We start from the raw sequence: 12,628 nt of genomic DNA on the forward strand, positions 1-12,628 counted from the left end.
CTATTTTGACTTTCTGGCCTGATTTGTGATGCCAAGAAATATTAGCTTTTCCCATGGGACAGAAATTCAGCTCTAGTTCAGTACTTATCACGGCTCCCAGAGTAAGTTGAGTCTGGCCAGTTCAGTACACCGATCACAGGCCTCCAGACACAGATGGTGTTACTAGGTGGCACAGCAGCATGATTCAGTGAGTTGTGCACTATCTTGGGATACAGGAAAGCTGGGTTCTATTTGCTAATCTGGCATATGAAACTTGGGCAGATCACTTCACCTTTCTGTGCACTGTTTCCCTGCTCATCTATTAAGACATTGAATTGTGTGGGTCAAGGACTGTTTGTACAGCACCTAGAACAATAGACTCCCAATCTCAGTTGTGGGCTCTAGGGCTATAGTAATATGAATAATAAGAAATGGCATAGGTAACACTCCTTGCTCATAGCCAGATGAATCCCCCAGCATGGGATCAGAGGACATTCTGCTGTTGATGGTGCCTACTCTTTGGTCACAGGAGATCTCATGACACTTTGTTGCAAGAGTAGAAGTGTTAGTCCCAGTGTCCTGGCTAAGTTCCCCTATGGGTTTGTATATTCTGCTAAGCCCTGGTCTACACTAGGACTTTAGATCGAATTTAGCAGCGTTAAATCGATTTAAACCTGCACCCGTCCACACAATGAAGCCCTTTATTTCGACTTAAAGGGCTCTTAAAATCGATTTCCTTACTCCACCCCTGACAAGTGGATTAGCGCTTAAATCGACCTTGCCGGCTCGAATTTGGGGTACTGTGGACACAATTCGATGGTATTGGCCTCCGGGAGCTATCCCAGAGTGCTCCATTCTGACCGCTCTGGACAGCGCTCTCAACTCAGATGCACTGGCCAGGTAGACAGGAAAAGAACCGCGAACTTTTGAATCTCATTTCCTGTTTGGCCAGCGTGGCAAGCTGCAGGTGACCATGCAGAGCTCATCAGCAGAGGTGACCATGATGGAGTCCCAGAATCGCAAAAGAGCTCCAGCATGGACTGAACGGGAGGTACGGGATCTGATCGCTGTTTGGGGAGAGGAATCCGTGCTATCAGAACTCCGTTCCAGTTTTCGAAATGCCAAAACCTTTCTGAAAATCTCCCAGGGCATGAAGGACAGAGGCCATAACAGGGACCCGAAGCAGTGCCGCGTGAAACTGAAGGAGCTGAGGCAAGCCTACCAGAAAACCAGAGAGGCGAACGGCCGCTCTGGGTCAGAGCCCCAAACATGCCGCTTCTATGATGAGCTGCATGCCATTTTAGGGGGTTCAGCCACCACTACCCCAGCCGTGTTGTTTGACTCCTTCAATGGAGATGGAGGCAATACAGAAGTAGGTTTTGGGGACGAAGAAGATGATGAGGAGGAGGTTGTAGATAGCTCACAGCAAGCAAGCGGAGAAACCGGTTTTCCCGACAGCCAGGAACTGTTTCTCACCCTAGACCTGGAGCCAGTACCCCCCGAACCCACCCAAGGCTGCCTCCTGGACTCAGCAGGCGGAGAAGGGACCTCTGGTGAGTGTACCTTTTAAAATGCTATACATGGTTTAAAAGCAAGCATGTGAAAGGATTACTTTGCCCTGGCATTTGCGGTTCTGCCTTTGCAAAAGGTTTCTGGGGAGGGCAGCCTTATTTCGTCCTTCATGGTAGGACACTTTACCACTCCAGGCCAGCAACACGTACTGGGGAATCACTGTAGAACAAAGCATTGCAGTGTATGTTTGCTGGCATTCAACCAAAATCCGTTCACGCGGTGGGAGGAGGCAAAATGCGACCTTGTAACGAAAGCACATGTGCTATGTATGTAATGTTAACTTTCAAGGTTTACCCTGAAAGAGTGTAGCCACTGTTTTATAAAATGTGTCTTTTTAAATACCGCTGTCCCTTTTTTTTTCTCCACCAGCTGCATGTGTTTCAATGATCACAGGATCTTCTCCTTCCCAGAGGCTAGTGAAGCTTAGAAAGAAAAAAAAACGCACTCGCGATGAAATGTTCTCCGAGCTCATGCTGTCCTCCCACACTGACAGAGCACAGACGAATGCGTGGAGGCAAATAATGTCAGAGTGCAGGAAAGCACAAAATGACCGGGAGGAGAGGTGGAGGGCTGAAGAGAGTAAGTGGCGGGCTGAAGAGAGTAAGTGGCGGGCTGAAGACAGGGCTGAAGCTCAAAGGTGGCGGCAGCGTGATGAGAGGAGGCAGGATTCAATGCTGAGGCTGCTGCAGGACCAAACCAGTATGCTCCAGTGTATGGTTGAGCTGCAGCAAAGGCAGCTGGAGCACAGACTGCCACTGCAGCCCCTCTGTAACCAACCGCCCTCCTCCCCAAGTTCCATAGCCTCCACACCCAGACGCCCAAGAACACGGTGGGGAGGCCTCCGGCCAACCAGCCACTCCCCCACAGAGGATTGCCCAAAAAAAAGAAGGCTGTCATTCAATAAATTTTAAAGTTGTAAACTTTTAAAGTGCTGTGCTTAAAGTGCTGTGTGGCATTTTCCTTCCCTCCTCCACCACCCCTCCTGGGATACCTTGGTAGTCATCCCCCTATTTGTGTGATGAATGAATAACGAATGCATGACTGTGAAGCAGCAATGACTTTATTGGCTCTGCAAGCAATGATTAAAGGGAGGAGGGGAGGGTGGTTAGCTTACAGGGAAGTAGAGTGAACCAAGGGGCGGGGGGGTTCATCAAGGAGAAACAAACAGAACTTTTACACCGTAGCCTGGCCAGTCATGAAACTGTTTTTCAAAGCTTCTCTGATGCGTACCGCGCCCTCCTGTGCTCTTCTAACCGCCCTGGTGTCTGGCTGCGCGTAACCAGCAGCCAGGCGATTTGCCTCAACCTCCCACCCCGCCATAAACGTCTCCCCCTTACTCTCACAGATATTGTGGAGCACACAGCAAGCAGTAATAACAGTGGGAATATTGGTTTCGCTGAGGTCTAAGCGAGTCAATAAACTGCGCCAGCGCGCCTTTAAACGTCCAAATGCACATTCTACCACCATTCTGCACTTGCTCAGCCTGTAGTTGAACAGCTCCTGACCACTGTCCAGGCTGCCTGTGTACGGCTTCATGAGCCATGGCATTAAGGGGTAGGCTGGGTCCCCAAGGATACATATAGGCATTTCAACATCCCCAACAGTTATTTTCTGGTCTGGGAATAAAGTCCCTTCCTGCAGCTTTTGAAACAGACCAGAGTTCCTGAAGATGCGAGCATCATGCACCTTTCCCGGCCATCCCACGTTGATGTTGGTGAAACGTCCCTTGTGATCCACCAGAGCTTGCAGCACTATTGAAAAGTACCCCTTGCGGTTTATGTACTCGGCGGCTTGGTGCTCCGGTGCCAAGATAGGGATATGGGTTCCATCTATAGCCCCACCACAGTTAGGGAATCCCATTGCAGCAAAGCCATCCACTATGACCTGCACATTTCCCAGGGTCACTACCCTTGATATCAGCAGATCTTTGATTGCGTGGGCTACTTGCATCACAGCAGCCCCCACAGTAGATTTGCCCACTCCAAATTGATTCCCAACTGACCGGTAGCTGTCTGGCGTTGCAAGCTTCCACAGGGCTATCGCCACTCGCTTCTCAACTGTGAGGGCTGCTCTCATCTTGGTATTCATGCGCTTCAGGACAGGGGAAAGCAAGTCACAAAGTTCCATGAAAGTGCCCTTACGCATGCGAAAGTTTCGTAGCCACTGGGAATCGTCCCAGACCTGCAACACTATGCGGTCCCACCAGTCTGTGCTTGTTTCCCGAGCCCAGAATCGGCGTTCCACAGCATGAACCTGCCCCATTAGCACCATGATGCATGCATTGGCAGGGCCCATGCTTTCAGAGAAATCTGTGTCCATGTCCTGATCACTCACGGGACCGCGCTGACGTCGCCTCCTCGCCCGGTATCGCGTTGCCAGGTTCTGGTGCTGCATATACTGCTGAATAATGCGTGTGGTGGTTAATGTGCTCCTAATTGCCAAAGTGAGCTGAGCGGGCTCCATGCTTGCCGTGGTATGGCGTCCGCACAGAAAAAAGGCGCGGAACGATTGTCTGCCGTTGCTCTGACGGAGGGAGGGGCGACTGACGACACGGCTTACAGGGTTGGCTTCAGGGAGCTAAAATCAACAAAGGGGGTGCCTGTACATCAAGGAGTATTTCAGGCAGGACTGCACGGAGGGTTCCAATAAGAAATGGTGCACCTAAGTTATCGTTGTTATTGGAACAAGGAGGTTAGCCTGGCCTCTGATTGATACATGGCTAGATTTACCTCGCTGCACCTTCTCTGTGAGTGACTGCAGTGTGACCTAGAGGAATGAGTCCCCTAGACAGGGGAGGAGGCAAATGAGTACAAAACAAATCTGGTCTATTTCTTGTTTTGACCCACTCCATCTATCTTTTACATCTTTGGCTGGCAGCAGACGGTGCAGAAGGACTGCATGCCATCCACATCTCATGGCTGCTTGGCAGAAGATGGTACAGTACGCCTGCTAGCCATCCCCATCTCTTGCCTGCCTGGCAGAAGATGGTGCAATACGACTGCTAGCAATCCTCATCTCTTGCCTGCCTGGCAGAAGATGGTACAGTACGACTGCTAGCAGTCCGTATCGCCTGCCTGCTCACCATAAGATGGTTCAATAGGACTGACTGCAGGACTAAAGAGAATGACCTGGTCAAGTCACTCCAAATTTAGTCCCTGCGCCCATGTCTGCCCAGGCGCTCCCAGCCGACGCGGCCAGGAGCACCTCGGACACGATGAGGACGACTACCAGTCGTATTGCACCGTCTGCTGCCAGAAGGCAAGGGGTTGCTGCTACTGTGCAGCAAAGCCGTACCGCGTCTGCCAGCACCCAGGAGACATAGGGTGACGGTTACCTGAGCGGGCTCCATGCTTGCTGTGGTATGGCGTCTGCACAGGTAACTCAGGAAAAAAGGCGCGAAATGATTGTCTGCCCTTGCTTTCACGGAGGGAGGGAGGGAACGGGGGCCTGACGACACGTACCCAGAACCACCCGCGACAATGTTTTAGCCCCATCAGAGCGCTCCATTGTGACTGCTCTGGACAGCACTCTCAGATGCCCGATTGTTTGCCATTGCTCTGACGCTGGGAGGGGCGCTTACAGGGTTGGCTTCAGGGAGCTAAAATCAACAAAGGGGGTGGCTTTACATCAAGGAGTATTTCAGGCAGGACTTCACAGAGGGTTCCAATAAGAAATGGTGCACCTAAGTTATTGTCCTTATTGGAGCAAGAAGGTTAGCCTGGCCTCTGATTGATACATGGCTAGATTTACCTCGCTGCACCTTGACTGCAGTGTGATCTAGAAGAATGAGTCCCCTAGACAGGGGAGGGGGGGGAAGCAAATGAGTACAAAACAAATCTGGTCTATTTCTTGTTTTGACCCACTCCATCTATCTTTTACATCTTTGGCTGGCAGCAGACGGACTGCATGCCATCCACATCTCATGACTGCTCGGCAGAAGATGGTACAGCACGACTGCTAGCAGTCCGTATCGCCTGCCCGCTCACCATAAGACGGTTCAATAGGACTGACTGCAGGACTAAAGAGAATGACCTGGTCAAGTCACTCCAAATTTAGTCCCTGTGCCCATGTCTGCCCAGGCGCTCCTGATCGACCTCACAGAGGCGACCAGGAGCACCTCAGACATGACGATGACGGCTACCAGTCGTACTGTACCGTCTGCTGCCACAAGGCAAGGGGTTGCTGCTACTGTGTAGCAATGCCGTACCGCGTCTGCCAGCACCCAGGAGACATAGGGTGACGGTTACCTGAGCGGGCTCCATGCTTGCCATGGTATGGCGTCTGCACAGGTAACTCAGGAAAAAAGGCGCGAAATGATTGTCTGCCCTTGCTTTCACGGGGGGAGGGAGGGAACGGGAGGCTGACGATATGTACCCAGAACCACCCGCGACAATGTTTTAGCCCCATCAGGCATTGGGATCTCAACCCAGAATTCCAATGGGCAGCGGAGACTGCGGGAACTGTGGGATAGCTACCCACAGTGCAACGCTCCGGAAGTCGACGCTTGCCTCGGTACTGTGGAAGCGCTCCGCCGAGTTAATGCACTTAATGCACTTAGAGCATTTACTGTGGGGACACACACACTCGAATTTATAAAACCGATTTCTAAAAAACCGACTTCTATAAATTCGACCTTATTCCGTAGTGTAGACATACCCTAAGATTAACTCACTCTACAGTTCTAAAATTTTATTTCCCACTAGGGTTTGGCTAGTCTCATGGATGTGAAGCTGTCTGAACTCCTCAGAATTATATTTTTGAGTCAGAATGTTAGCTGGAGTTCACAAGTCTTTTTTCCTGTAATTTATATTAATGGTGGAATGCAAACTAACACTCAGGTTCAGGTTGACCTTTTAATGCAATAATGGTAGAGTGGGGCAAAAATAGTCAAGGAATGAGTTTGTGCATTTTTCTCTTCCCATCTTCTTCTGTTGCCAGGCGTCTGCTCCAAAGGCTGATGCATTGCAGTGGTGGGTAAAGTGAATCCTGTATTTGTAAATCACTTTGGGGTCTTGGGGGAGGAAAGCTACTTAGAAATGTATGATGTTGTCATCTCTGTAGCAAAGTGGTCGCCGTGCGGCTAACGGGGTTTCCCAGAGTAAATGGCGATGGAGCCATGCTCCACTTGTCCCTGTTTGTTAGGGAGTATTTTTCCCTGTGTAATTTGTTGTGATGAAGTTAAACAAAGTGGCAAGTTCCTCAGCTTGCAGACCCATGAGTAAAGAGTTATTTTTTGGCTTCTCTGAGCAGTCTCTTTACAAAAAGCTCCACCTGGCTCTCGCCCTTCTTTCCCTTCCATTACAGTTGATAAACAGTGTCCGGTGGAGAAACAGGAGACCCTGTTGTAAAGTTATTATATGTAATTTGTAGATGCTGTAAGCTATATGCATGGCAGCCTCAGAAAGAAATATAGTCCTCTAATAGACCAGCGCATACAGTACATAGCACAGGAAATAATAATGTGCCGTCATACTTCATAGAATCATAGAATAGAATCCTAGAATATCAGGGTTGGAAGGGACCTCAGGAGGTCATCTAGTCCAACCCCCTGCTCAAAGCAGGACCAATCCCCAACTAAATCATCCCAGCCAGGGCTTTGTCAAGCCTGACCTTAAAAACTTCTAAGGAAGGAGACTCTACCACCTCCCTAGGTAACACATTCCAGTGTTTCACCACCCTCCTACTGAAAAAGTTTTTCCTAATATCCAACCTAAACCTCCCCCACTGCAACTTGAGACCATTACTCCTTGTCCTGTCATCTTCTACCACTGAGAATAGTCTAGAACCATCCTCTCTGGAACCACCTCTCAGGTAGTTGAAAGCAGCTATCAAATCCCCCCTCATTCTTCTCTTCTGCAGACTAAACAATCCCAGTTCCCTCAGCCTCTCCTCAGAAGTCATGTGTTCCAGACCCCTAATCATTTTTGTTGCCCTCCGCTGGACTCTCTCCAATTTTTCTACATCCTTCTTGTAGCGTGGGGCCCAAAACTGGACACAGTACTCCAGATGAGGCCTCACCAATGTCGAATAGAGGGGAACGATCACGTCCCTGGATCTGCTCGCTATGCCCCTACTTATACATCCCAAAATGCCACTGGCCTTCTTGGCAACAAGGGCACACTGTTGACTCATATCCAGCTTCTCGTCCACTGTCACCCTTTGGTCCTTTTCCGCAGAACTGCTGCCTAGCCATTCGGTCCCTAGTCTGTAGCTGTGCATGGGATTCTTCCGTCCTAAGTGCAGGTCTCTGCACTTGTCCTTGTTGGACCTCATCAGATTTCTTTTGGCCCAATCCTCCAATTTGTCTAGGTCCCTCTGTATCCTATCCCTACCTGCCACCGTATCTACCACTCCTCCTAGTTTAGTATCATCCGCAAATTTGCTGAGAGTGCAATCCACACCATCCTCCAGATCATTTATGAAGATATTGAACAAAACCGGCCCCAGGACCGACCCTTGGGGCACTCCACTTGATACCGGCTGCCAACTAGACATGGAGCCATTGATCACTACCCATTGAGCCTGACAATCTAGCCAACTTTCTACCCACCTTATAGTGCATTCATCCAGCCCATACTTCTTTAACTTGCTGACAAGAATACTGTGGGAGACCGTGTCAAAAGCTTTGCTAAAGTCAAGAAACAATACATCCACTGCTTTCCCTTCATCCACAGAACCAGTAATCTCATCATAGAAGGCGATTAGATTAGTCAGGCATGAGCTTCCCTTGGTGAATCCATGCTGACTGTTCCTGATCACTTTCCTCTCCTCTAAGTGCTTCAGAATTGATTCCTTGAGGACCTGCTCCATGATTTTTCCGGGGACTGAGGTGAGGCTGACTGGCCTGTAGTTCCCAGGATCCTCCTTCTTCCCTTTTTTAAAGATTGACACTACATTAGCCTTTTTCCAGTCATCTGGGACTTCCCCCGATCGCCATGAGTTTTCAAAGATAATGGCCAATGGCTCTGCAATCACAGCCGCCAACTCCTTTAGCACTCTCGGATGCAACTCGTCCGGCCCCATGGACTTGTGCACGTCCAGCTTTTCTAAATAGTCCCTAACCACCTCTTTCTCCACAGAGGGCTGGCCACCTACTCCCCATGCTGTGTTGCCCAGCGCAGCAGTCTGGGAGCTGACCTTGTTAGTGAAGACAGAGGCAAAAAAAGCATTGAGTACATTAGCTTTTTCCACATCCTCTGTCACTAGGTTGTCTCCCTCATTCAGTAAGGGGCCCACGCTTTCCTTGACTTTCTTCTTGTTGCCAACATACCTGAAGAAACCCTTCTTGTTACTCTTAACATCTCTTGCTAGCTGCAGCTCCATGTGAGATTTGGCCCTCCTGATTTCATTCCTACATGCCCGAGCAATATTTTTATACTCTTCCCTGGTCATTTGTCCAATCTTCCACTTCTTATAAGCTTCCTTTTTATGTTTAAGATCCGCAAGGATTTCACTGTTAAGCCAAGCTCGTCGCCTGCCATATTTACTATTCTTTCGACACATCAGGATGGTTTGTCCCTGTAACCTCAATAGCGATTCTTTGAAATACAGCCAGCTCTCCTGGACTCCTTTCCCCCTCATGTTATACCCCCAGGGGATCATACCCATCAGTTCCCTGAGGGAGTTGAAGTCTGCTTTCCTGAAGTCCAGGGTCTGTATTCTGCTGCTTTCCTTTCTTCCCTGTGTCAGGATCCTGAACTCGACCAACTCATGGTCACTGCCTCCCAGATTCCCATCCACTTTTGCTTCCCCTACTAATTCTTCCCGGTTTGTGGTCAAGAAAAGCTCTCCCCCTAGTTGGCTCCTCCAGCACTTGCACCAGGAAATTGTCCCCTATGCTTTCCAAAAACTTCCTGGATTGTCTATGCACCGCTGTAGTGCTCTCCCAGCAGATATCAGGATGATTAAAGTTGCCCATGAGAACCAGAGCGTGCGATCTAGTAGCTTCTGCGAGTTGCCGGAAGAAAGCCTCATCCACCTCATCCCCCTGGTCCGGTGGTCTATAGCAGACTCCCACCACTACATCACTCTTGTTGCTCACACTTTTAAACTTAATCCAGAGACACTCAGGTTTTTCTGCAGTTTCGTACCGGAGCTCTGAGCAGTCATAGTGCTCCCTTACATACAGTGCTACTCCCCCACCTTTTCTGCCCTGCCTGTCCTTCCTGAAAGGTTTATAACCATCCATGACAGTACTCCAGTCATGGGAGTTATCCCACCAAGTCTCTGTTATTCCAATCACATCATAATTCCTTGACTTCACCAGGACCTCCAGTTCTTCCTGCTTGTTTCCAAGGCTTTGTGCATTTGTATATAGGCACTTGAGATAACCAGCTGATTGCCCCTCATTCTCAGTATGAGGTAGGAGCCCTCCCCTCACAGACATTCCTGCCTGTGCTTCCTCCCGGTATCCCGCTTGCCCACTTACCTCAGGGCTTTGGTCTCCTTCCCCTGGTGAACCTAGTTTAAAGCCCTCCTCACTAGGTTAGCCAGCCTGCTCGCAAAGATGCTCTTCCCTCTCTTCGTTAGGTGGAGCCCGTCTCTGCCCAGCACTCTTCCTTCATGGAACACCATCCCATGGTCAAAGAATCCAAAGCCTTCTCGCCGACACCACCTGCGTAGCCATTCGTTGACTTCCACGATTCGACGATCCCTACCCCGGCCTTTTCCTTCCATGGGGAGGGTGGACGAGAACACCACTTGCGCCTCAAATTCCTTTATCCTTCTTCCCAGAGCCACGTAGTCCGCAGTGATCCACTCAAGGTCATTCTTGGCAGTATCATTGGTGCCCACGTGGAGAAGCAGGAAGGGGTAGCGATCCGAGGGCTTGATGAGTCTCGGCAATCTCTCCGTCACATCGCGAATCTTAGCCCCTGGCAAGCAGCAGACTTCTCTGTTTTCCCAGTCAGGGCGGCAGATAGATAACTCAGTCCCCCTGAGGAGAGAGTCCCTGACCACCACCACCCACCTCCTTCTCTTGGGAGTGGTGGTCGTGGAACCCCCAACCTCAGGACAGCGCATCTCATGCCTTCCAACCAGCGGAGTCTCCTTCTGCTTTCTCCCCCCAGACGTATCATCTGGGCCACTCTCCGCAATGGTACCTGTGGAGAGAACAGGAAAACGGTTACTTACCTGTGTCTGCGTTGCTGGTACCCGGACATTCCCCCTTCTTCTTCTGGAGGTCACATGTTGCCAAGCTTCTTCACTGGCCTCTTGGCTCCACTGTGCAACCTGCTCTAAATCTTTAGAGCTTTGTGCCCGTAGAAGCATATCCTGCTTTTGTCCAGGAAATCCTCAGATTCTCGTATGCAACGCAGGGTCGATATCTGTTGCTCCAGACCTTGAACCGTCTCTTCCAATATGGATACCAGATTGCACTTTGTACAGACAAAGTCGCTTCTGTCCTGTGGAAGAAAGACAATCATGGCACATCCAGTGCAGGTCACAATAGCTAAACACCCCCCCTCCATATCACCTTCCTACTATGAGCTTCCTCAGAGAAGCTGGCAAGATGTAAGCCTCAGTGGGCTTCCCACCCTCCCTACCTAAGGCTGTTGGACTGAAAATAATAATGCCTCTATCGTACATAGTGGGTTTCATCCATAAGACCACAAAGTGCTTCACAAAGGAGGGCACTATTCTTATTCCCATGTTATCGATGGGGCAATTGAGATTGGGAGGGCAGTGACTTGCCCGGAGGTCACCCAGTAAAGCAGCAGCGCCAGGAATTAAAAGCGCGCCAGGGCTCCTGACTCCCACACCAGTGTTCTAGCCACTGGGGCACATGGCCTCCCTTTGTTAAATACACTCCCAGGAGTGTTCCGTTATTCGCGTTCCCTTTGGCAAACTCTGACTTTGCTTCACATGCTTCCGTTGGATCTTAAAATAAAATTCATTTGTGGGGGGGGTCTTATTGAGTGAGATCCAGTGTTCAGGTTTGTAGTAGAGATGAATGCTGACATTAGCAGAGTTTTGGGAATAGTATTTCCCAGCTGCAACATACCCAAGACAAACACACAAAGATATTTTTACACAGCTAACAAGAGACTTAATTAAAAAAAATTGCAGGGGCAAAATGAAGCCTAGTCTTTCCTTTTTCATACCACTGGGATCTTTGTTCCTCCATGTGTGGGACCTGATTCAGCGAATTAGCCAGGTATTTGCTCGTGTGTGAGGAGGGCACAAAGCCAATGTTTATGTTTAAAAGAGGACAGGCAGGAATAATTATTCTTTTTTTCCAGAGTGATTTTTTTTTTAACGTGCGGGCTAGAAAAAAATATTGGGTTCATAGGTTAATGTGCTCTGCCGGCAGCTTTAACTCATGTCCGTCTTCAGGAGACAATGCCAGGTCTCTGTGACCTTGGCAACAGTACAAAAAGTCAAATTTCCACATGGATAAGCTCTTCCTCCAGTGACTCAGGCACAGCACTGCTTGTCCTTCAATGCCCAGTTCTCGCTACCTATTTCTCCCCAACAGAGACATTTATTTTTTTGTGGCCATTACAGTGAAAATGTCTCTTCTGTAATGTTTGTGTCCCCCCAGGCTCCCCTTTCTGCAAACTCAAAGGTGCCATTCTCAACATTTTCAAATACAAGAGAATTACATTATACAACCGCTAATGGTATGAGGTTGGACAGTGTCAATAGTCTACAGTGTCATTGCCGCTTAGATAATATGGGGGTGGGTGCAGGATAAATTGGGTAGACAGGTAATCTGGTCCAGGACAGATGTGGATCTTTGCTTCCATCCATGGGTCTGTAAGAGGTGAAATCAATGTCTGTTAGGTTCCTAAATACCTTTGAGGGTCTGGGCCTATGAGCTGACTACAGCTGCTTATCTAGGGGACTTAATCCTTTACCTTAAGAAGTGTAGGAGAAAGAGAGAGCCTGGAGCACTGGGCCTGGTGCACAATCTGAGGCCTGAACCAGAGCCTGTGAACCAAAGTCAGGCCATGTGTTTATGACCATGGCAAAAGTCTTGCTAGTGTGGCTAAAACACAGGCACTCCCAAGAAGCAACAGACACAGTATGTGTGAGAACACACTCCAAAAGATGAGCCCAGGGACATCCTGGCTTA

This window comes from Caretta caretta, chromosome 1, assembly GCF_965140235.1.
Source record: "Caretta caretta isolate rCarCar2 chromosome 1, rCarCar1.hap1, whole genome shotgun sequence".
NCBI classification, from domain to species: domain Eukaryota; kingdom Metazoa; phylum Chordata; order Testudines; family Cheloniidae; genus Caretta; species Caretta caretta.